We start from the raw sequence: 24,973 nt of genomic DNA on the forward strand, positions 1-24,973 counted from the left end.
GGACCATTTTTTTGTTCTCCTGTTGTTTCAGCATCAAAAGCCAGCTGCGACCTGGTGGTGCCTTTAGGGGAGGTCAGGAGGGAGGTCAGAGGGACTGCTGGAGAAGGTCCTGTTTCTAACCCATGATCTATAGTCTGCAGCAACTGGATGACCTTGCACCATTTGGGGTGCAGCTTCTCTAGTAGAGGCTCACCCTTCCTTCCACTTGTGCTAGAGCTTCAGAGGGAGGCTCAGCCCAGGGGGAGGGTTGCTCCTGATGCAGTCTCTCCTTCCTTAAAAGCACATGCAAGAATATCCTACAATTCAACGAAAAATCTTCTGAAGGAAGATCTCCTTTGAAGAAGTGGGGAGGGCTGCTGGGATGCTGCTTCAAGTCTCTGCTCTAAGCACACACGAATGGAGGATGGTGGCTAAGTTACTTGACAAGACTATTTAAGGCCACAAAGACAAAAATAAAAGTGTGCTCTCAGTCTAAGTTTAGCTCATCTCTTGAAAGAGTGTGAATCTGAAAACAGCCACACATGCCCTCCACATAGGTGCTGTATCACAAGGTCCTACAGGAGCCCACAGAGCCCAGACTCGTGTTTGCAAATAGTGCTCCTTATGTTCAGCAGTTTAGGTGGGTTTCTGAGCTAGAGGGGGAAATCAGGTATATCTGTGGGTCATGGATAAAGGGTCTGGTGGGCTCTCCGGGTTCAGGGGTGGCCACAGCCAATGTCACTGCTATTGAGAGTGGCGGGGTCCTGGGAAGCAGCAGGAGAGTGAAAGGACAGGGATCCCAAGTTTCTGGAATACATGAGCTGCACCGAGTCTCAGCTGGGACATGGGGGTGGGAGCTGGGCACAGACAGCCACGCAGCACCTTCTGTCCTTGGGAGCCTCTCCTGGCCCCTGCAGCCCAGCAAGGAGGGCCATCAGGTGGGCGCAGGATTTTAGAGCAGGGCGGCGGGAGCAGCCCGTGGGAGTCTGCCTGGAACCTCCAGAGTCTGATGTGACTTCACCCCACCTGTTCACCTGCCGTGGACATAACTCTCTTCACTGGGCTCAGTAGATTCATCAAGCTAGCTGACCATAAATCTTTATTAATTTGTACAGAACCTTATAGCATTAAGGGTTGATGTAAAAAGGAAGTTCATGTACAGAGGGGAGGGTGGGCAAGTTGTTTCTGAAGGCATTGAGTCCTCCCTTCTTCCAGGATGGCCTTGATGGCCTAGAGAATTCAGATATGTAGACCTGCAATGAGACACTCAGCTGCCTAATGTGCTTTGCACATGTTTCATTTATTCCTTATAAGAAGCATGAGCAAGTAGAATTTCGTTTGCAGGTACAAGGGGAAAAGCGGGAAAGCTCAGGTAGGTAAAGGCTTTGTCCACATCCCAGCAGCAATCCAGTGTCCAGATGGGCACCGGTCTCGAATTTCTCTCCCTCCGTCCCTCCATCCTGTCCTTCCTTTTAGCAGAGATTTCTGAGCACCGACTATGTGCAAGAGTCTAAGTTGGGTTCACACACCAGCTATAATTTGTGCAGAGCTCTCGGGTCACCTACTGTCACTTACATTATCCCTCCTGGTGAGCTGAGATGCTGTTCTGAGTGTTTCCAAGATGTCAGGGCCTTGGCTGCCTGTGAGTGGAGGAGGCTGTGCAAATCCGCTGGCCATCTGTGTAGGCTGGACAAGGAGCAAAATGGCTGTGTCACAAAGTCTGAAATATGAACACAGACCCTTGTCTGTGAGTCTGCTTGGAAAACTGATCAGCAGGGTCCAGATGATTTTCCTCTTTATTCCTCAGAGAAGAGCAGATGTGCTGATCAGAGGGCTCCTTGGCAAAGACATCTGCCGCTTGCAAACAGGTGGGTATTCCAGCAGGAGATGCTCTGAAAGGAGGATGCTAGGAAAGGTAGGCAGAAGAGAGGCTGACGGGAAGAAGAGGTGGGTGGAGAGCATGGCTGCTGGAGACAGCCTTGCTTCCTATCCTGTCTCTTGCCTACATCACCAGATGCAGCCCCCACCCTGCCCTGCCCCAGGCCCCAGAGGCTGAGCTGCATGGGGTCCTACATGGGGGTGTCTCATCTGCCCCCCAGGTTCAACAGTGGGGAGCCCTGGTGAGACATCAGAGGGAGGGCTGTGTTCCTGCTCCCCTGCTGCCCTCCTGGGCCATCACTGGAAGAGGCTGGACCTCTGCTGGAAGCTGCAGCTCCTGCCAAGTGGCCTGTCCATGCCACTCTCTCCTGGGTTCTGATACATGCCAAGGGCTTGCCTCCTCGCCTGAGGGCGTTGCATTCTTTGTGGTTTCTGTGCAGCCTGCCTGCCTTTTTATAAATGATCAGCTTATTAAGCTGTCCTCAAACCATCCCACTGAAGAGTGCATGCCTCCTGCTGGGACACCCATCTTCACTTTCCTCTGAGCCTCTCTCCATCTCCTCATTTTGTGACTTCTGCCCATGTGCCTAGATCTTGTATAACACAAAGCTCACAAACATGGAGTGAATGGAAAGCCCAAAAAGTAATTTGGGGAAGACAACAAACTGTAGTGGGAAAAACTCTGGGCTTCAGACTCTGGCAAGCCTGAATTGAAATTATAGGTCTGACATGACTATCTGCATTCCTGGGGCCAGTTACCGGTCTCCATTCCTCAGCACCCCCACGGGTTCTCCCTTCTGCAAAGGATACCCTGAATGTCCAGGACAATGACCGCCCTCAAGGGAAAATGGGGCTGAACAGTGACCTGCCTGGCCAGTCAGAGCACCCTGTTACTCCAGAGATGCCAGTGGTTCAGAGATGAGCACCCAGTCAGGGCCAAGGAAATGCGGTGGGTTTCCCCTGCATGCTGGGGACACACATCTCAACTGGTATGGGACCCGAGGAGAGGCCAGGATGGGAAACCATGGCCAAGCCTGCTCAGGAATCTTCTGGATCAGACAGACCAGAGTGAAAGAGGGAGACCCAGGCCAACACACATCCAGCCCCTTCCCACACCAGAACTTTGCATGGCAGGGGCCAGCAAATGCTCTGTTACACTGTTGTCTGTCAGTGTAGCCTGCGGGCAAAAAGGTCACAAAGGACATAAACGTCAACCTCCAAGCACCCATCCGACCCTATGGAAGATATTCCCCATGCACATCACTGGGAAAAAATGCCATCTACATTTTTAAGTCAGTTCTTGGTATGTGCTAGGCAGTAGAGGCTCATGGAGGCAAAAGCTCAAGGATTTGGTAACACATTTAGATGTTAGTTTACAAGTCAGCTTCTGTGGCAGGGATCAGCACCCAGCCAATGACGCACGCTCTCCCCTTCCAGAAGACTGAGATTTTATGACATGCCATTTTTAAGCAGGGTGAAAAGAAAACAACTGACACTACCTCTAGCGTTCCTGTGGCTGGCGTTCACTCCTCCTCAGGTGAGATGTCCTCCGTTTTTAGTCCCATCTCGGGAAACCAGCCTGTGATTTCTGCAGAAAGAACACAGAATCCCAAGTACAGAATCCCAGAGCAATGACTCATATGTCTGATTCATTTGCTGCTGGCTGTTGGGCGCACTTCAGGGGATTGAGAAAACCCTCAAAAACTTTACTTTAACAAAATTACGACCAACTTCCCAAGTTGTGATTTTCATCTGTAAGTGAGGAGTTTGGATCACCTGCCCTCAAAGGTCCTCCCAGCTTGGGCACTGGGGAGTTTTGGGTTGCAGCCCTGGAGGGGCCCTCGTCCTCATCAAACAGTGCCCATGGCCGTTCCTAGCCCTGTGCAGGGACAGTGTGGGTGGGGAGGGGCCGGGCAGAGTTTCAGTTTGGGGAGGAAGATGGAAAAAGCCCTGAGGATGGATGGATGGTGGTGCTGGTCGCACAACAGCAGGACTGACTTGATGCCTCTCCCTCTGCACTAAAAAATGGTTCACATCATTGATTTTAAGTCATGTATACTTTACCATAATCAAAGAAAAAATAACCATCTGCTCTTACCCACTGGACCCCCTTCTCCATTCTGTGTTCTCTGAGCTCCCTCCGCCTGGCCTCTGCATGCTGGTGAGACAGGGGCCATGGGCTTAGACAGAGAAGGGTGAGGGCCTCTGGAAAAACAAAAGCAAGATAATCTATTTGCTTTGGCCTGCTGGGGGGCACAGCTTATTTTTCTGACTTTACCCAGGTGCTGCTTTTCTTCCTCCAGCCCTAAACAAGTGATTTGTTGCAACTTAGGCAATGTAGCAAGCAAGCCCAAAACAACATAGTAAAAACAGGAAGGATTCCATCTTGAAACCCAATTAGTTAAAAAGTAAGACAATAAAATGCAGCCCTCCTTGGGAGCAAAGCAGGCAGTCTTGAGTGATATGCTCCCAGACCAGGAACCTGCTATCCTGGGAGGAAATCAGAGCAGTAAAGTTCTTGTAAATAATCAGAAAGACTAATAAGAAACTTAGTGTTTCTTTAAAGGGATTTGAGACTACTTAACAGGTGTACATCCCTTGCCCTCTGTCTCTCAACTGCCTGTAAAAACCCTAGACAACACACCACCACCCCAGGGCTCTCTTGTCCCTCCTGGCCTGAGCCAGGAGCTCTGTCTTTTTGCTTTCTCTGCCTGGCTCTCCTACCTTGACTGTTTGAGAAGTTCATTCTTCAGCTCAGTGAAGAACCCCAGCGTCCTTGGGGCTCCTCTGAGTGGCATTCTGGGTCTCCTCTCTTGCTTGTGTTCTATGCCCTGGTCATACCCAAGGACTTAGATGCCATCTTTATGTTAGTGACTCTAAAGCAGCTGTCAATAGCTCTGAGCTCTGCACTGGCACCCATGTTAGCATTTCCCGCAAGGGCTTGACCCCTCCACAAGGGCCCTTGCAGATAGCTCAATTTCCGAACACCTGCCCCTAGCCCTTGAGTCCTGCTCACCCATGTGCCGGTCCATTCCCCCTCCAGTCAGTGAAGGGCACCACCGTCTTCGCAGTTCTCAAGCCAAAACACTGGTGTTGACAGCCACACCTAACACATGAGTAAGGAACGCTAACTGCCTTTCCAATGGATGCTCAGACTGCCTGGGTTTCCTGGACTCCGCCGCCCGCCCTGACCTCCGCCATTATCCTGCTCAGCCGCCTCATTAGTCCCTGTCTCCACCCCTGCTTTTTCAGACCCAAGCCGCACCCAGCAGCAGAGAGCTTTGAAAAATAAAATTCCACTGATAGTCTATTGCTTAAAACACTTCCATGTGCTTCCCAGAAAACTTGGAATCAAATTCACCCTCTATTGTGATCCCCTAGGCCTCTCTTTTCCACTCTGCAGTCTTTGTGCTCTGTCCGTCGCCGGCTGTTGCCATCCGGATTCAGGGATTTCCTTGTGCCCTGACCATTCCAAGCCCCTTTTTCAGAGCCTAAACTTTGCACATGCTCCCTCTGTCCAGACCCCATCCTGCCGTCTGCATGGCTGGCTCCTCTCATCACACGAGGCCTGGGTCTAAACGCCCCTCTCAGAGAGCCCCTCCTGGCCACCCAGCACACCCGCCCAGGGGGCCTTTCTCCACCAGCCCGCATTCTCCCCCACTTACCCCACACATGGTGACCATGATCGCTCCATCTGTGTACTGGTTTCGCACTGCCAGGCTTCACCTTGGAAGCATCCATCCCCAGGGGGCCGGGAGGGAGCCCTGGGCTCTGGGGCCCCAGCTCCAGAACAGTGACTGACACAGACACGACCACATTTGTCAAACAAATAACATCTCCCAGATGCTTCACTGTTAGGAAACGGAGTCAAAGCTCCATACTGAGCTTTGCATTTTAGAAACGGTCAGAACTACTTTCATTTCATGTAATCATTTAAGAGAAGCTGCCAGCAATTACAACAGTTCTCCCTACCCAGAAGGGGCACACCGAACTTTTAGATGGTGAGAAATAATGAGCTTAATTTAAGGTTGGAAATGAAAAACAAAGAACAAACAGCCAAGCAATCAGTGAGTTGAGTTCAGTGACTGGTGTGGGGTTTGCTGTAATTCTATCTGGGGCTGCCCTTACCTCCCACACCAGCCATGATTTATGATTTTCCACAAGTATATAAAGTATGTTTCATAATTATGAAAATTATGTACACACTGAGGTTAAAATGTGTAATGTAAAATAGAGGAAAGCAGGCCCTGGCTGGTGTAGTCATACAGTGGAACATCATTCGACCTTAAGAAGGGAAGACAGTCTGGCCCAGGCTTCCACCAGGATGCATCTGAGGACGTTCTGCTAAATGAGAGAAGCCAGTCACGAAAAGACAAATTCTGTGTGATTCCACTTCTAGGAGGTATGTATTCTCAGCAAATTCTCAGAGACAGAAAGCAGGACATTGGAGACAAGGCGCTGGGGAGGGGGGTGGGCAGTTAGTGTTTGATGGGGCCCGAGTTTCAGTTTTGCAGGATGGAGAGTTCTGGAGACGGACAGTGGGGACTGTGTCACCGCAGTGTGAGGGTACTTAATGCCACCAAGCTGAACACTGAAAAATATCCACATGACAAGTCTTAAGTTACACAGAGGTTATTGTAATTTAAAAACCCGTTTCTGGCTTCACTCTTTGCTGGGCCCTTACCTTTTTATTTTATTGTGTCGTATTATGTTGCGTACATTTATGCAGCTCAGCTTACCTCTTTCTCAAACTAAACATGTTATACATTTCTTTTCATTGTGCTGCTATGATCCCAGACTTGGTGGTGTAGAGAGTGCAAATGCCAACTTTTGGATGAAAATAAGTCCCTAATTCCACAGAGAAGCCTTCACACTGAGACTCATATTTCTGTGACATGGGCACATTTGGCAAAGTTTTCTGCTCTTTTTACAAAATCATGAATAGTCCGAGTACCCAAGCCAGAAGCTCCTAAAGCTGAAGACCCCAGAACACACAGTTGCCAGCCTCTTCGGAGCGAGACACATCTTACAAACTTCCTGTTATGCAGGGGGACATCAACGTGCTGTGCCAAAGGAGACCCCATAAACGTTTGTTCATGACAAATGAGTAGGACAGGGACTTCACAGCTGCTCGCTGCTTCTGTGTGCAGGTGGCTAGGGACACAGAGGTGAGCACTTCACACAGTTGACAGCAATGGGAGTAACATCCCCACCATAAGCAGCTGCTTCTGGGTGTCATCCAGTCCCGTGGGGACACTGCAGGGATGCAGGTAAATGCTACAGTGATGACAGTGGCACCCAGGGCCCTTGCAGAGCCGCCACCCTCACGGCCAGCCTGGCCTCCTCCCACGCAGGCCCCTCTGCCTCTCTCCACTCTCTCGGGGCCACACTCCGTCCAGGAGCTAAAAACCCAACCATGGCCCTGGGTCGGGATGCGGCCTGCTCCTGGGTCCCAGGTCCCTGGGGGTTGGCCTCCTTGCTAGAGAGTGTACCCCTATACAGCTTCCTCCCTTTCTTCACCCTTCATGCCCCCAGGAAGACTTCTGTACTGGCTTGCTTGGACATGGAGCTGCTTCTGCTCGGTGTGGATGTACGATCTGTGTTTAAAGTCATCCCCTGTCCGCTCCTGAGTTTATGGCACTTAGTTTTGCATTACTTGGCTCAAGCTGTGATTATTAAGTAAGAATGTGGGCTCTGAAACTGCGCAGGGCTGGCTAGCTGCCCAGCTGGGCCCGAAGATATCTGTGTGGGAAACCCACGTGCAGGCTGCAGGGAGAAGCTCAACCAGAGGCCTTGGCCCTGGGCTGGGAACTTCTGTCCACGTTTCCCAGGAGAGGCCATGACCTTTGTGAGGAGGTCACAGCCTGACCTTTACAAAAGGCAGGGTGGGGAGGCTTTCCATAGGTGAAAATAAAGGTGTTATTTCTATGTCTTCTGATTTTCCACTCTTTCTGTTGGAAAATTGATTACCGGTTAGTGGCTGTGGGCTCCCTGAACACATTTTTGAACAACATCTCAGGCATGTCGAAGTGCCTCTGACTCACATTTTCCCTCTGCTTGGCCACATGTATCCGTGGTGACCATGTGTCACTGCTGGCTCTCTTCTGCCAAGCAAAGGAGATGTGAGAAAAGGCTCAAGGCCTCAGTGCTCAGGCATCGGCCCCCAGGAAGCTCAACTAAGGTACTTTGAGAACTGTGACATCCTCTTTAAGGTGAGTGAGTGGCAAGCACGTTGAGATGACTGAGCTGGGGGGACCCTGGAGGGTGGAGAGGCCGTGACTCAGCCCTGGGGCGAGGCTGGGACTGGGTCACTGAAGGGCCAAAGGTCACCACCCTCCCTGTAGAGGGACCTCTAAAGGACTGAGGGAGTGTCAGCAGTGAATGGGGCCAAAGGAGGTCAGAGGGAGGAGCAGGACAGCACTGGCTACCCAGCTTCTGTGGGGCTTACTGAGCAGGGGGGCCTGCAGAGGAAGAGCACCTGCTCTCAAGGCAGCGCCAATGGCTTCACTTGGCTTATCACGTGTGACCCTCACAAAATCCCAGGAAGTCAGTGCAAGCATTGTCCCCATTCTACAGGTCAGAAAACTGAGGCCCAGAGAGGTTAAACCATGTGCCTGAGATCACACAGGGGTTCATGGTAAAGCTGGGCTTCACTCTCAACACCATAGCCCAGGCGACTAACCTGGGGGGCGCAAGGAAGGTGCAGAGCCTCAAGGCTGAGCGAGGAGTAGATGGCTCAGGTTTCCACGTGCCTCGTTGAAAGGTCACTCTGCTGAGGAAAGAATGGGTCAAAGGGGGGCAACTGAGGGAGTTGTGGAGCATTTCAGGACCAAGCTAAGGAGAGAAGGTGGAGGCAGGGCAGGGGATGGCTGCGAGGAGGGGCAGGTGGGTGTGCTCAGGGTGCATGTCATGGTCAGGCTAATAGGCCCTAGTGAAGAACATATGATGATCCCCAGGTGTGTGCTTAGAGCCCCAGGGGGGTGAATGTGGTGGGGGATCTGAGGAGCAGGGCCACAGAGGATCCACGTTCAGGCCTGGACACAAGCAGTCCAACTGCTGAGGGAGGCCCACACAGACATGGCACGAAATTGTGGGCCTGTGACATTTGGGGAGCACTAAGACAGGTCTGGGGGTGGGTGAGACCATGGGAGAGCTAGAAGGGGGCCTGTGAGCTGTGTCCCCACGCTTGCAGCCAGGGCTGATGCCAGGCAGTGGGGTGCTGGAGAGAGGGGAGGTTGCGCCCCAGGATGACAAACAGAATTGTCAGAAGCTGGGCTCTTGACAAGCAGCAGTGGGCCCTGGTCAGGAGCATGGGCTACTCACCCTAGAGCCTGCACCTGTCTGTCCATGTTTTCCTCTGACCCAGCAAACCCTGCAAGGGTAGGTGCCCCCCAGTGCACCCCCTGCTGTGCAGCCACTGATTCACTTACTCCTCACCAGGAGCACCCATATGATTTCCGTGTTCTGGAGGTGAAGGGTGGGAAATCGAGGCAGCAGGAGTCAAATAAGTGGACCAAGGCCTGAGCCAGCCACCAGCAGGGAGTCGGTGCCATCTCTGACCTCTGCCCTATGCTTCACAAGGGGCCGGGCCCTGGCAGAGAAGAGGACACCTCCTTCGGTGACAGCGCGTGACCCCCATGTCAGGAAACTCACGGGGCAGAGGGGTTCTCCCACGGGTCTGCTGGAAAGCCAGACTTGGACACATCTTCGCTTCTCAAGGGAGAGACAGGAATGAAAGGCAGCGGCATCTGGGATGTGGTGCCTCAGGTTCTGATTGTCATGATTGCCGGCAGGGGGCAGCATTCATGGAAGCCAGACACTCACCCTGAAGCTCCTCCCATCTTCCTGGGAGAATTTTTACGAAGAGTGATGTCAGTCCTTGGCTGGGTGCTGGAGAAACGTCCAGCTGCTCTCAGTTGGTGGGGGTCCAGCTGCACAGGACCGGGTCACCACCTCACCCCGCTGGGTCTCTGGACCAATCTCACAGGCAAGCTCCCTGCAGGAAGCTATCAGCGTGTCAAGAGGAGGTGTGCTGTTTGCAGCCTTTTCTCTGTAGGGCCTGAAAGAGGAGCCGGCTCTTCACCCAGGCAGCCTCCCCTGCACCTCCGTAGTGGAAACACCTGGCCTCCCGCGAGGCCCTCACCTGCAGTAGTACCAGCCTTGTCTTGGAATTTGGCAGAAATGCAAATTCTCTGCCCTACCACACCTGCCCGCCAGAACTCAGGGTGGGGTCCCAGCAGTTCCCAAAATGACTCTGACGCATGATCAAGGGCGAGAGCCACCATGCAAGGAAGAGGCAGCGTCCAGGGAAGATGGAGAGAGAAATACCACGTAAGGCGACAGATAGCCCCAGGTGCCCAAATGGGGCGAGAGGCTGTGTGGACCAAAACACCCACAGGGCAAACAAAGCTCCTCTGGCGGCTGCGTGGCCAGGGTGCAGCTTGTCTTGATAATCATCTGTGCCTGCAGGCATTTCCACTAAGTCCAGGAGCTAGCATCTGGTCATAGACTGGAGGCATAAAGTTGATTCCCAAGCATAACTACCCATCCGTCATCCCGCCTCACAACTATTCTGTCCTTTGGGAGGCACCACAGCATGTGGGTCCCGCAGGGCAGCCTCCATCCACCCTCCATTCCTTTCGTGGAAAAGGTGCTTCCTCTGTGCCAAGCGTGTGTCTCAGTGTTTTACAGATATTAACTCACTTTAATTCACTCAATTGTATAACAATCCTTTTTGCCTGGTAATATTATTCCTATTTTATAGATGAGGAAACTGAGGCAGGAGCCATTCTTCACTTGGTTAGGTCACAGGAGTCTCCATCTGGGTAGATTGCTTCCCACCGGGAGCTTGGCTCTTCCATTCCTGCTATGACCAGGTCTCCTCTCCCACAGTGCCCTCATCTGTGAGGCAGGAGGAGCAAAGGGACGCCCACAGGCTTTCTGCGAGAACAAGGTGGGTAGGATAAGACTCAAGCTCCATGCATGTCAACTGTCCTTGGGCAATCCGAGAATTTGTCTGGTTTCCAGGGATTCTGTTCTTCTCTTGCAGGAAAATCTGCAAATTGTCTGCCTTCCTCTCTCCACAGTTGTCTGTGTCTACAGACACACAGACACACTCACACTCATACACACACTGCATATGCATATCTCATTTACATGTACTTTCATATAAGCTCTATTTAGATGTCCCATTTGGGAAAACACTTTGTGGGGAGGAACTACACATGGTTCACCTGCCTTTGGCACAACTGCTCTGTTATAGAGTCTGGGGAGAGGAAGGAATTCCTAACTCTCCCTAACCGATGTCACCGAAGTGCTGAGGCGAGAGCACATGCTGAATAAACTGACCAACTCTTGCTTTCCTAATGAAAATGACCTCTGGTTGATGGCTGCCATCTAAGTGTTCTGCAAAAGTCATGGGGTCACAAACTCTAGAAGATGTTTCTCTGCTCAGATGACTAAAGTTTTACAGCCCTATCACATTACCCTAAACAGAGGGAGAATTGCTTCAAGAACAGTAACCAGTAAAAAGAAGTTGATGAATTTAATAAATATTTAAATTGAGTTTGATTGTAAATCGTAAGTGTTACTGGTTGGCAGTGTAACTGAAAGGAATGAACTATTTAGGAAGGAATTACTATTTAGGAAGTCTTTTTATATTCCACAGGTATAATCATTTACTAGTAATTTCTAAAGGAGACATGAAAAATAAATTACTTTTAAAGAAAGACTAGGGATTGTGTATAGTTATTTGAGTGTGAGTGTGTGTTAAGTAAAATTGTTAGAATGAAATGTATACACACACATATATTTCTTCAATAAAAAATAATAATATCACCCTAGGTGTCTGCTTACTTTAATTTTCTAGCATCATCATTTGCATTTGAAATGCTCTAATTACATAAATTAATTTATTTGATTTAATTCTTACTTTCACCCTATTAGGTTGTTTCAGAATGAAAATGGTTAATTTTACTGGTAGTTTGGAAGCCAGTAAAAATCACAGCTGAGTTTTGATTTGTGAAAGAAACCAAAACATACTTAATTTTTATTCAGGAAAAAAAAATACCTTTGTTAGTTCAGCTTAAGCAGATGCATAGGTAAGCAGACTGGGATGACCTATTTCTGTCCCAGGACGGTTTTATACCTGACATTGGTCTCCCTTCTTAGTCAAAAGCTTTTATGCCATCTTTTTTATTTTTAGCATGTGGCACTTTTCTAGGCATTAACAGAAAAAGAAAACCAGGAGGTGTCCCATATTCCTTTTCAGTTTGCAGCTCCAACTGGTATAAAGGCTTGTTCTGTGCCCAGGCCCAAGCTCCAACTGACTTCATGGAAATGCCGAGGAAGCCACAGAAAGGCAGCAGCTGCCCCCATCTTGGGTTTAAAGCACATGTACCTTTTAACATTAAGTAACATTTTCATTTTCAAAAATAAAAATTGTCCTATTTCCTAGCTGATTGATTTACTCTGCAAAGCTAGGGAAATAGAAATAGGTAATCATGGCCTGAACTTTTCAAAGCTGGGAACATTTTCACTTTAATTATGGTTGGTCCAGGAGACTCCTTCTAAAAAGAAAGGCCAGTTAGTAAGTGGAAACAGCCTTGCCTTACAGGTGAATGTCCTGTAACATCATGAGTTTCTTTCCCTCTAAACCCCTGCCTGGTGGAAGTGGTCCTAGTAAGAAAGTCATGACATCTATAAGAAATAGGTTAAATATCCCTTTATTTCTAGAATCTTCTAGATATTTCTGGATGCTATTTTTAATCTTACCAAACCTCCATAAGATTCTTTATTCTTCTGGATCCTTTTCGCTACACACATTTCCCAGGTCCACTCACCTACCTTGAGACTCATGCGTGATGGAGAAGATAAGAGAAACTGATGTTTCAAATGCCAGTTATGCTGAAGGAAGATCAAATGTGCTTGGAGGACTTTTAAGCACAGTGGTTAAGCTCTGCATCTTGCTAGCTGTGTGGCTCTGGGGAAAGTTACTTAACTTCTCTGTACCTGGTTTCCCCATCAGTAAAATGAGATGATAATGGTGGTGAAACTTAAATGAGGTAGTACAAATGCTTACCGCAATGCCTGTGCAGAGAAGGAGCCAGTCAGGAGAGCTACAGCTCGTCATTGTACTCAGCTGCTGCCAAGCAAGGTTTTCAAGCAGGAACAACTGGTGGGAGCCTCCTTCTGAGCTCCTCATTTACTAACCAGAATGCAGTGGACTTCCATAGCTCAAAATGAAGCAACTAGATACCCCTGAGGTGCAGGGGTGCAGAGAGACTGTGGGGAAGGCCAGCTCATCCCTCCTGAATCCTGTCGTGTTCAACTGAACACTTGTTGAGGGCATCAGGCCTCTGTCACGACTCATGACGTTGGCACGCACTTGTCAGCTACAGCTCTCAAGGCTGCCTCTAAAAAGGAGACATACCGGGGTAGGAAAAGCTTCAGAACATAAAATGTTCACTGCCGGGAAATACCAAATGCTCACATTCATAAAGTAAATATGAACCTCATAAAAGGTGGAACCTCACAAAAATGAAAATATGAAAGAAACGCAGCTTTTGGCCATCTTTCCAGGTCCTAGGACTGCTCACTGGTGTTATTAACCAAATACATTCTTTCTGCTAAAGCAACAACCACTCTCCTGTTACTGAACAGCATCCAGATGGCTGTTGGGTTCTGGAATTCCAGTCATTTCCATTAACACAGATTTTGAATACTAATCAGCTTTTAAAAAAATCCTGCTTTTCAAAGCAGAGTTGAGAAAAAGGTGTGAAATCTGAGCTGTTATTAGGATGGTAATGAGACATTCCTTACTTATGCAAAACCATTGACAAAATTTTAAAAGAAAAATTACTGGGGCTCACTGGGATGTGGGAAAGGGCCACAGGGTTGTTGCTGATGGCGAGCCCAGGCGGGCTGTGGGTGAACTGCATGCGGGCCCAGCGGATCCCCAAAGCAAATACCCAGAATCCTCAGAGCCAGCTCCCCAAACCTGCTGCACCAGACCAGGAGCTGTGTCCCCACCAGCTGCCACCGGCTGATACTCCATGGTTTCAGATCTCTGATGTTTAAAGTAGTAGCAAAGATCACCACAACTGCTGTGCAGCCAGCAAAGTGAGTTTTCTTGTGACACATGAAACATTACATTTATTTAGCTGCTCAGCGGAAATTGCTATATAACTCCAAGGTGGCACTATTAGTTCAGATAGCAATGTGATTGCTGGGCATCTTCTCTGGAAAGGAACTTGTGAAGGAAATGGGTCTATGTGTCATGGACCATTAAGAGCAGATGAGGTGAAAGCAGGCTACTTTGCACATTTGCACAAAATCATTTATACATCCTTGCAGCACATTTCTGTGTGTGTGTCTTGCCAGTGGATTTCAGCCCTGGGCAAGTTCGCTATGGATTCAGTGTGACCAAAGGAATTGACAGCAAAACGTTCTTTGGGGTGAAAGGGTTATACCCAACTTTATTTCCAGGTGGCAGGTCAGTCACTAAAATCCCATTCAGTCAGAGCAAGTCTGCATGTAGCAAGCCAATCTCTGCCTCTGGGCCCCTCTGTCCACACAGCTCTCCTCTGGACCTCTCTGCACAGTCAGCCTTCACAGCCATCCTCTGGGCCTCTGCCCTCAGCACTGCCACCACTCCAGCCTCTGCTCTCCTGCAGCCTTGCAGCCCTGCCACCATGTCGTGCGCAGAACACTGGACAGAGCTCTTTATAGAGTTAACAGCCATGTATTGCCCACAGGTGTGCAGAGAACTAGTCAACCAGGGCCAGGTGAGAATCCTGGCCACAGGAACTTTCATTTTATCCAGTGTGCCAGTACATGTGTCCTCTGTAACTAGGCTTCTCTACCAGAGATTTCTGCACAAGGGTCCTTACAAACCCAGATTACAACACCTGTTCCCACATAATGATGCAGTGGACTCAGGCAAAACAGTTCTCTTACTGCAAAGTAAGTACCGGATGGATTATAAGGCTCCTCTGAGCCCCAGAGCCGGAGCCTTGCTGGCTCGCCTGCTGCTCACATGCACAAGAATGGGAAAGCTGAGGCTCACTCCCTGCACTCATTGGGGGTTGCTGTCCAGTTGTGAGCCTGCCTGCAGCAGTAAAAGGTTCTATGTCAGAATGGTAGCTTTAACCCATTTCTTAGCCAAAGCATCCCACCCAAACTGAAATTGGTTTCAGTTGAAATGGGTTAACAAATGATTCCATTGCTGAGGTTTCCAATAAGGAAAGAAAGTGAGAAGTGAGCATCTGCTGATAAATCTGCAGATGGCAGTGTTTAAGGCAGGGCTCAGCACCCATCTTTTGGCCTCAGTTCCCCCCATGGCAAAGGTGTAGGCATGGTCTCCTGACATCAGCCAGTCAGCTGGGCACCTCCGCTCTGAAACAGGATGCGGCCTGGGGACCACACCTGCCTAGTGCCCGGAGACACCCCATCAGCAAAAGTCTTGCCTCACCTGATAAAAGACCACCTACCTCATAAATAACTCCTGCACCCACCTGTAGAGGCTAGTAGGGTGTGGGCAGGAGCCCTCCATGAGGACAAGTGAGTCCAGGATAGAAAATGAGGTTCCCCTGAGCCCTCCTCACTGTGGTCTGTAATCAACACAGCTGTTATATTTAAGACCCATAGTTCATTCATGTGTTACTGAGGCCTCTAAGGGCTGTGACCAGCCAGATGGCCCGGGAGGTCAGAGAGAGAGTTCTGAGTGACGGCTCCAAAGCCCCCTTTTTTGGAAACAATTTGGATGCCTTTTCTACAGCAGGGGATGCATGCAGAAAAGAGGTGATGGTTGTCTGTACATCAAGCGGTGTGGTGTGGGTACACTTAGTTAGCATCCTAGAAGGTCATACTATGCACACTGCAATGATATCTATGTGTGTGCGAGGAGGCCAGGGTCCAGACTGTCACAAACAGAGAAGAGAATTCTTTGGAGTGAGGTCACCTTCATGTGGGGACAAAAATGGTCTCATTACATGGAATATTTCATCTTCCTTTGGGGAATGGGGAGGGCAGATGTCACAAATACTCTTATATGTTGACCAGAAAATTCCTGACTGACTACTTTTCTGGGAGAGGTTGAAACTACATTTAGGCTCAATAGTAAGTCCCATTTTGTTGACTTGGTCTAGCAGAAGGATCTCCGTGTTAGACCCATGTTTTTCTTTTGAACACCATGTTGAGTTTCGTCAAGCCGTTTCATGGATTTCCCCCATCCCACCCTGGTGGCTCAAGCCTAGCTCCCAACAGCCCAGAGAGAGGAATTCACGTCCCCACATCAGGGCTAACTTGTCTTTTCTGTGTTTTCCCAAATCTGAGGCTTGGCATTTGGTGTCCAGAGATTTGCCAAGCGACGCACCTCCTGCTTCGCCTTCCCTGATTCCACCTTGATGGCTTCCTGGCTGATGTCGCCAGGGCCCATCTGCGTGCTGTGCACCCTGTGCTCTTAGCCTCCAGGCCTACAGACAGCACATGGTTGGTTCACTTCTTTTATTCACTTTGAACTATTTTTTAAAGGGAATGGGTTCATTTTTCTCTTTATGTTTCATTACACCTATTTACATTTATTGACATGATAAGAATGCTTAGACTTAGTTCTACCATTTTATGATACAATTTTTGTCTTAAAGTCTCCATTTTTATATTTTTTGCCATGAGATCTATGTTTGTTTGTGTATGCATGGTGGCCTATGATTTTCTGAAAACTGGGAAATCATCTGCCAACTGTCAGTTTTCCACTTGGTGAATTGACTATAAAATTGAGGCAAGTCAGTTCTAACTCATGGTATGTCCTGACTCTATAGAACATAAGGAAGCTTCCTAAGAACTCTGCCATTTTCTCTCTCTGCCACTTGTGCATTTTTGTTAGTGATATAATGAGATGTACACTCTAACACTTCCTAACACTTCCCTTTCATTCTGTAACCACAGATCCTAGGTTAGCTTGAGTTCCATTGCCCTAGGCTTCTAACCACAGCTTTCCTGTTTATTGGTTTTCTGGAGTTCCTCTTTTTCCCTACCACCTCAAGAAAGGTTCAGGCTAGCTAGTATTTCAATTTCCTTCAGAGTAAAAATTCAGTTTATATCTACCTCAAGAAAGTAGAACAATCCAATATGAACAGTCTAAACTCACAATTAACAAAACTAGAAAAAGAAGAACAAATGAGGCCCAAAGTCAGTAGAAGGAGGGATATAATAAAGATTAGAGCAGAAATAAATAAAATCGAGAAGAATAAAACAATAGAAAGAATCAATGAATGCAAGAGCTGGTTCTTCAAGAAAACAAAAAAATAGATAAACCCCTAGCCAGACTTATCAAGAAAAAAAGAGAGGCTACACACATAAACAGAATCAGAAATGAGAAAAGAAAAATCACTATGGACACCACAGAAGTACAAAAAATTATGAGAGAATACTATGAAAACATACATGCTAACAAACTGGATAACCTAGAAGAAATGGACAACTTTCTAGAAAAATACAACTTTCCAAGGCTGACCAAGGAAGAAACAGAAAATCTGAACAGACCAATTACCAGCAAGGAAATTGAATTGGTAATCAAAAATCTACCTAAGAACAAAACCCTTGGAACAGATGGTTTCACTGCTGAATTTTATCAAACATTTAGTGAAGATCTAATACCCATCCTCCTTAAAGTTTTCCAAAAAGTAGAAGAGGATGGAGTACTCCTAAACTCATTCTATGAGGTGAGCATCACTCTAATACCAAAACCAGGCAAAGACACCACAAAAAAAGAAAATTACAGACCAATATTCCTGATGAACATAGATGCAAAAATACTCAACAAAATATTAGCAAACCAAATTCAAAAATACACCAAAAAGATCATCCATCATAATCAGGTAGGATTTATTCCAGGGATGCAAAGATGGTACAATGCTAGAAAATCCATCAACATCATCCACCACATCAACAAAAAGGACAAAAATCACATGATCATTTCCATAGATGCTGAAAAAGCATTTGAAAAAATTCAACATCTATTAATAACAAAAACTCTCAACAAATGGGTATAGAGGGCAAGAACCTCAACATTATACAGGCCATATATATAACAAAGCTACAGCCAACAGCATACTTAATAGCAAGAAGCTGAAGGCTTTTCCTTTAAGACTGGGAACAAGACAAGGGTGCCCACTCTCCCCACTCCTATTCAACATAATTCTGGAGGTCTTTGCCATGGCAATCAGACAACACAAAGAAATGAAAGGCATTCAGATTGGCAAGGAAGAAGTCAAACTGTTCCTGTTTGCAGATGACATGATATTGTATATAAAAAACCCTAAAGAATCCACTCCAAAACTATTAGATCTAATGTCTGAATTCAGCAAAGTTGCAGGATACAAAATTAATAAACAGAAATCTTTAGCATTCCTATACACTAACAGTGAACTAGCAGAAAGAGAAATCAGGAGAACAATTCCATTCACAACTTCATCAAAAAAACTAAAATAGCTAGGAATAAACCTAACCAAAGAAGTGAAAGACCTATACTCTGAAAACTACAAGACAATCATGAGAGAACGTGAATAAGACACTAATAAATGGAAACACGTCCTGTGCTCATGGAAAGGAAGAAGTAATATTATCAAAATGGCCATCCTGCCTGAAGCAATCTATGGATTCAATGCAATCCCTATAAAAATACCAATGGCATTCTTCAACTAGAGCAAATCATTCTAAAATTCATATGGAACCACAAAAGACCCTGAATAGCCAAAGCAATCCTGAGAAGGAAGAATAAGGCAAGGGGGACTATGGTTCCCCAACTTCAAGCTCTACTACAAAGCCACAGTAATCAAGACAATTTGGTACTGGCACAAGAACAGACCCATAGACCAATGGAACAGACTAGAGAGCCTATATATAAACCTAAGCATATATGGTCAATTAATATACAATAAAGGAGCCATGGACATACAATGGGGAAATGACAGCCTCTTCAACAACTAGTGTTGCAAAACTGGACAGCTACTTGCATGAGAATGAAACTGGATTATTGTCTAAACTCATACATAAAAGTAAACTCAAAATGGATCAAAGACCTGAATGTAAGTCATGAAACCATAAAATCTTAAAAGAAAACATAGGCAAAAATCTCTTGAATATAAACATGAGCAACTTGTTCCTGAATGCATCTCCTTGGGCAAGAAAAACAAAATAAAAAATGAACAAATGGGACTACATTATGCTAAGAAGCTTCTGTATAGCGAAGGACACCATCAGCAGAAAAAAAAGGCATCCTACAGTATGGGCTAATATATTAGTCAATGACATATCCAACGAGGGGTTAACATCCAAAATATATAAAGGGGGATGGAGCCAAGATGGTGGCATGAGTAGAGAAGCAGAAATCTCCTCCCAAAACCACATATATTTTTGAAAATACAACAAAGACAACTCTTCCAAAAAGAGGGACCAGAAGACACAGGACAACAGCCAGACTACATCCACACCTGTGAGAACCCAGCAGCTCATGAAGGGGGTAAGATACAAGCTGTGGCCCGGCAGAACCTGAGCACCTCACACCCCAGCTCCTGGCAGGAGGAGAGGAGTCAGAGTAGGGAGGGAGAGGGAGCCCAGGACTGCTAAATAGCCAGCCCTAGTCATCCGCAAAAGAGCGTGGGGTGCTGGAAACTAGGGAAAAAGGACAGTAAGACCTGTGAGCATGTCTGCACAGCCGGTGCCCCGGGGACAAAGAAAAGTGAGTGCTTTTTGGAAGTCTTAAAGGGACAGGGACCCCACAGCCAGACGGAAGTGTCCTGGGACATTTAGCCCAGCAGCAGGGAACTCCGGGCACCCTAAACCCCTGTATAGCAGGGCAGCTCAGAGGCCCCTCACAGAGATAAACAGCCTCCCGGCCGTTTCCCTTCCAACATGGCTCCGCCATATCACAGCAGAAGCCCAGGGCATGCCACACCCACAGCAACACCGGAGATAAACTCCATAGCAGTGGGGCATGGCAAGAATCAGAAGCCCTGTCTGCACACAGCTGCTCAGCACAAGCCACTGGAGGTCGCTGTTCTCCCAAGAGAGGAAGGCCACAAACCAACAAGAAGGGACGTTCTCCCAGCTGTCACTAGTGCCAGCTCTGCAAACTATCTCTATCACCATGAAAAGACAGAATTTGAGGCAGGCAAAGATCACAGAGACAACACCTGAGAAGGACACAGGCCCAACCAGTCTTCCTGAAAAAGAATTGAAAATAAAAATAATAAACATGCTGACAGAGATGCAGAGAAATATACAAGAGCTAAGGGATGAAGTCCGGAGGGTGATTACAGATGTCCAGTGGGAGATTACAGAAATGAAACAAACTCTGGAAGGATTTATAAGCAGAATGGATAAGATGCAAGATGCCATTGCTGGAATAGAAACCAGAGAACAGGAACACATAGAAGCTGACACAGAGAGAGATAAAAGGATCTCCAGGAATGAAACAATATTAAGAGAACTGTGTGATCAATCCAAAAGGAACAATATCTGCATTATAGAGGTACCAGAAGAAGAAGAAGAGAGAAAAAGGGACAGAAAGTGGCTTTGAAGAAATAATTGCTGAAAACTTTCCCAAACTGGGGGAGGAAATAATAGATAAGACCACAGAAGTACACAGAACCCCCAAAAGAAGGGACCTAAGGAGGACAACACCAAGACACATAATAATTAAAATGGCAAAGATCAAGGACAAGAACAGAGTTTTAAAGGCAGCTAGAGAGACAAAAAAGGTCACCTATAAAGGAAAACCCATCAGGCTATCATCAGATTTCTCAACAGAAACCTTACAGGCCAGAAGAGAATGGCATGATATATTTAATGCAATGAAACAGAAGGACCTTGAACCAAGAATACTGTATCCAGCACGATTATCATTTAAATATGAAGGAGGGTTAAACAATTCTCCGACAAGCAAAAGTTGAGGGAATTTGCCACCCACAAACCACCTCCACAGCGTATTGTAGAGGGACTATTCTAGACGGGAGAACTTCTATGACTAAACAGATGTCACCAGAGAAAATAAAATCACAGCAAAGAAAGCAGACCAACCAAATACTAACTAAAGGCAAAAAATAAAATCAACTACCTACTAAAAGCAGTTAAAGGACACACGAAAGAGCACAGAATAAAACAACCAACATATAAATAATGGAGGAGGAGGAATAAGAAGGTAGAGAAGAAAAGAATCTACAGACAGTGTATATAACAGCTCAATAAGCAAGCTAAGTTAGGCAGTAAGATACTAAAGAAGCTAAATTTGAACCTTTGGTAACCAGGAATCTAAAGCCTACAATGGCAATAAGTACATATCTTTCAATAGTCACCCTAAATGTAAATGGACTGAATGCACCAATCAAAAGACAAAGAGTAATAGAATGGATAAAAAAGCAAGACCCATCTGTATGCTGATTAGAAGAAACTTACCTCAAACCCAAAGACATGCACAGACTAAAAGTCAAGGGATGGAAAAACATATTTCATGAAAACAACAGGGAGAAAAAAGCAGGGGTTGTAGTACTAGTATCAGCCAAAACAGACATCAAAACAAAGAAAGTAACAAGAGATAAAGAAGGACATTACATAATAATAAAGGGCTCAGACCAACAAGATGATATAACCATTATAAATATATATGCACCCAACACAGGAGCACCAGCATATGTGAAACAAATACTAAAAGAACTAACGGGGGAAATAGAATGCAATGCATTCATTTTAGGAGACTTCAACATGCCACTCACCCGAAAGGATAGATCCACTGCACAGAAAATAAGTAAGGACACGGAGGCACTGAACAACACAGTAGAACAGATGGACCTAATAGACATCTATAGAACTCTACATCCAAAAGCAACAGGGTACACATTCTTCTCAAGTGCACATGGAACATTCTCCAGAACAGACCACATACTAGGCCACAGAAAGAGCCTCAGTAAATTCCAAAGGATTGAAATTCTACCAACCCAATTTTCAGACCCCAAAGGTATAAAACTAGAAATAAATTCTACAGATAAAACAAAGAGGCTCACAAACACATGGAGGCTTAACAACATGCTCCTAAATAATCAATGGATCAACAAACAAATTAAAATAGAGATCAAGGAATATATGGAAAAAATGACAACAACACAAAGCCCCAACTTCTGTGGGACACAGCCAAAGCAGTCTTAAGAGGAAAGTATATAGCAATCCAGTCACACTTAAAGAAGGAAGAACAATCCCAAATGAATAGTCTATCATAATTATCAAAATTGGAAAAAGAAGAACAAATGAAGCATAAAGTCAGCAGAAGGAGGGACATAATAAAGATCACAGAAGAAATGAATAAAATTGAGAAAAATAAAACAATAGAAAAAAATCAATGAAACCAAGAGTTGGTTCTTTGAGAAAATAAACAAAATAGATAAGCCTCTAGCCAAATTTATTAAGAGAAAAGGAGAATCAACACACATCAACAGAATCAGAAATGAGAAAGGAAACATCACGATGGACCCCACAGAAATACAAAGAATTATTAGAGCCTACTATGAAAACCTATATGCTAAGAACCTGGAAAACCTAGAAGAAATGGACAACTTCCTAGAAAAATACAACCTTCCAAGACTGACCAAGGAAGAAACGCAAAATCTAAGCAAACCAATTACCAGCAAAGAAATTGAAGCGGTAATCAAAAAATTACCAAGAAAAAAAACCCGGGCCAGATGGATTTACCTCGGAATTTTATCAGACATACAGATAAGACATAATACCCATTCTCCTTAAAATTTTTTAAAAAATAGAAGAGGAGGGAATACTCCCAAACTCATTCTATGAAGCCAATATCACCCTAATACCAAAACCAGGCAAAGCTCCCACCAATAAAGAAAATTACAGACCAATATCCCTGATGAATGTAGATGCAAAAATACTCAATAAAATATTAGCAAACCGAATTCAAAAATATATCAAAAGGATCATACACCATGACCAAGTGGGATTCATCCCAGGGATGCAAGGATCCTACAGCATTCTAAGATCCATCAACATCATCCACCACATAAACAGAAAGAAGGAAAAAAACCACATGATCATCTCCATAGATGCTGAAAAAGCATGTGACAAAATTCAACATCCATTCATGATAAAACTCTCAGCAAAATGGGTATAGAGGGCAAGTACCTCAATGTAATAAAGGCCATATATGATAAACCCACAGCCGACATCATACTGAACAGAGAGAAGCTGAAAGCTTTTCCTCTGAGATTGGGAACAAGACAGGGATGCCCACTCTCCCCACTGTTATTTAACATAGTACTAGAGGTCCTAGCTATGGCAATTAGACAAAACAAAGAAATACAAGGAATCCAGATTGGTAAAGAAGAAGTTAAGCTGTCACTATTTGCAGATGACATGATATTGTACATAAAAAACCCTAAAGACTCCACCCCAAAACTACTAGAACTGATATTGGAATACAGCAAAGTTGCAGGATACAAAATTAACACACAGAAAACTGTGACTTTCCTACACACTAAGAATGAGCCAATAGAAAGAGAAATCAGGAAAACAATTCCATTTACAATTGCATCAAAAAGAATAATATACCTCGGAATAAACCTAACCAAAGAAGTGAAAGACCTACACCCTGAAAACTATAAGACACTCTTAAGAGAAATTAAAGAGGACACGAACAAACTCATCCCGTGCTCTTGGCTAGGAAGAATTAATATAGTCAAAATGGCCATCCTGCCCAAAGCAATATACAGATTCGATACAATCCCTATCAAATTACCAACAGCATTCTTCAATGAACTGGAAACAATAGTTCAAAAATTCATATGGAAACACCAAAGACCCCGAATAGCCAAAGCAATCCTGAGAAAGAAGAATAAAGTGTGTGGGATCTCACTGCCCAACTTCAAGCTCTACTACAAAGCCATAGTAATCAAGACAATTTAGTACTGGCACAAGAACAGAGTCACAGACCAGTGGAACAGATTAGAGACTCCAGACATTAACCCAAACATATATGGTCAATTAATATTCGATAAAGGAGCCATGGACATACAATGGCGAAATGACAGTCTCTTCAACAGATGGTGCTGGCAAAACTGGACAGCTACATGTAAGAGAATGAAACTCGATCACTGTCTAACCCCATACACCAAAGTAAATTCAAAATGGATCAAAGACCTGAATGTAAGTCATGAAACCATAAAACTCTTAGAAAAAAACATAGGCAAAAATCTCTTAGACATAAACATTAGCGACTTCTTCATGAACGTATCTCCCTGAGCAAGGAAAACAAAAGCAAAAATGAACAAGTGGGACTATATTAAGCTGAAAAGCTTCTGTACAGCAAAGGACACCATCAATAGAACAAAAAGGTACCCTACAGTATGGGAGAATATATTCATAAATGACTCATCCGATAAAAGCTTGACATCCAAAATATATAAAGAGCTCATGCACCTCAAGAAACAAAAAGCAAATAATCCAATTAAAAAATGGGCAGAGGGGCTGAACAGACAGTTCTCCAAAAAAGAAATTCAGATAGCCAACAGATACATGAAAAGATGCTCCACATTCCTAGTGATCAGAGAAATGCAAATTAAAACCACAATGAGATATCACCTAACACCAGTAAGGATGGGTACCATCCATAAGACAAACAACAACAAATGCTGGTGAGGTTGTGGAGAAAGGGGAACCCTCCTACACTGCTGGTGGGAATGTAAATTAGTTCAACCATTGTGGAAAGCAGTATGGAGGTTCCTCAAAATGCTCAAAATAGACTTACCATTTGACCCAAGAATTCCACTTCTAGGAATTTACCCTAAGAATGCAGCACTCCAGTTTGAAAAGGACAGATGCACCCCTATGCTTATCACAGCACTATTTGCAATAGCCAAGAAATGGGAGCAACCTAAGTGTCCATCAGTAGATGAATGGATAAAGAAGAGGTGGTACATATACACAATGGAATATTATTCAGCATAAGAAGAAAACATATCCTACCATTTGTAACAAGATGGATGGAGCTAGAGGGTATTATGCTCAGTGAAATAAGCCAAGCAGAGAAAGACAAATACCAAATGATTTCACT

At 45.7% G+C, this 24,973-nt stretch overlaps 1 long non-coding RNA gene across 1 annotated transcript; it reads right to left on the reverse strand.

Moving 5' to 3' along the window:
* Positions 1 to 963: 963 nt before the first annotated feature.
* Positions 964 to 5,275, reverse strand: LOC130682952 (uncharacterized). The gene is made up of 4 exons (XR_008996430.1): positions 4,874 to 5,275; positions 3,956 to 4,062; positions 3,357 to 3,445; positions 964 to 1,665 (listed from the first exon to the last, which is right to left on the reverse strand). It is a non-coding gene; the product is annotated as an uncharacterized LOC130682952 (long non-coding RNA).
* Positions 5,276 to 24,973: the final 19,698 nt, after the last annotated feature.

Source organism: Manis pentadactyla, chromosome 3 (assembly GCF_030020395.1).
Source record: "Manis pentadactyla isolate mManPen7 chromosome 3, mManPen7.hap1, whole genome shotgun sequence".
Classification (NCBI taxonomy): Eukaryota; Metazoa; Chordata; class Mammalia; order Pholidota; family Manidae; genus Manis; species Manis pentadactyla.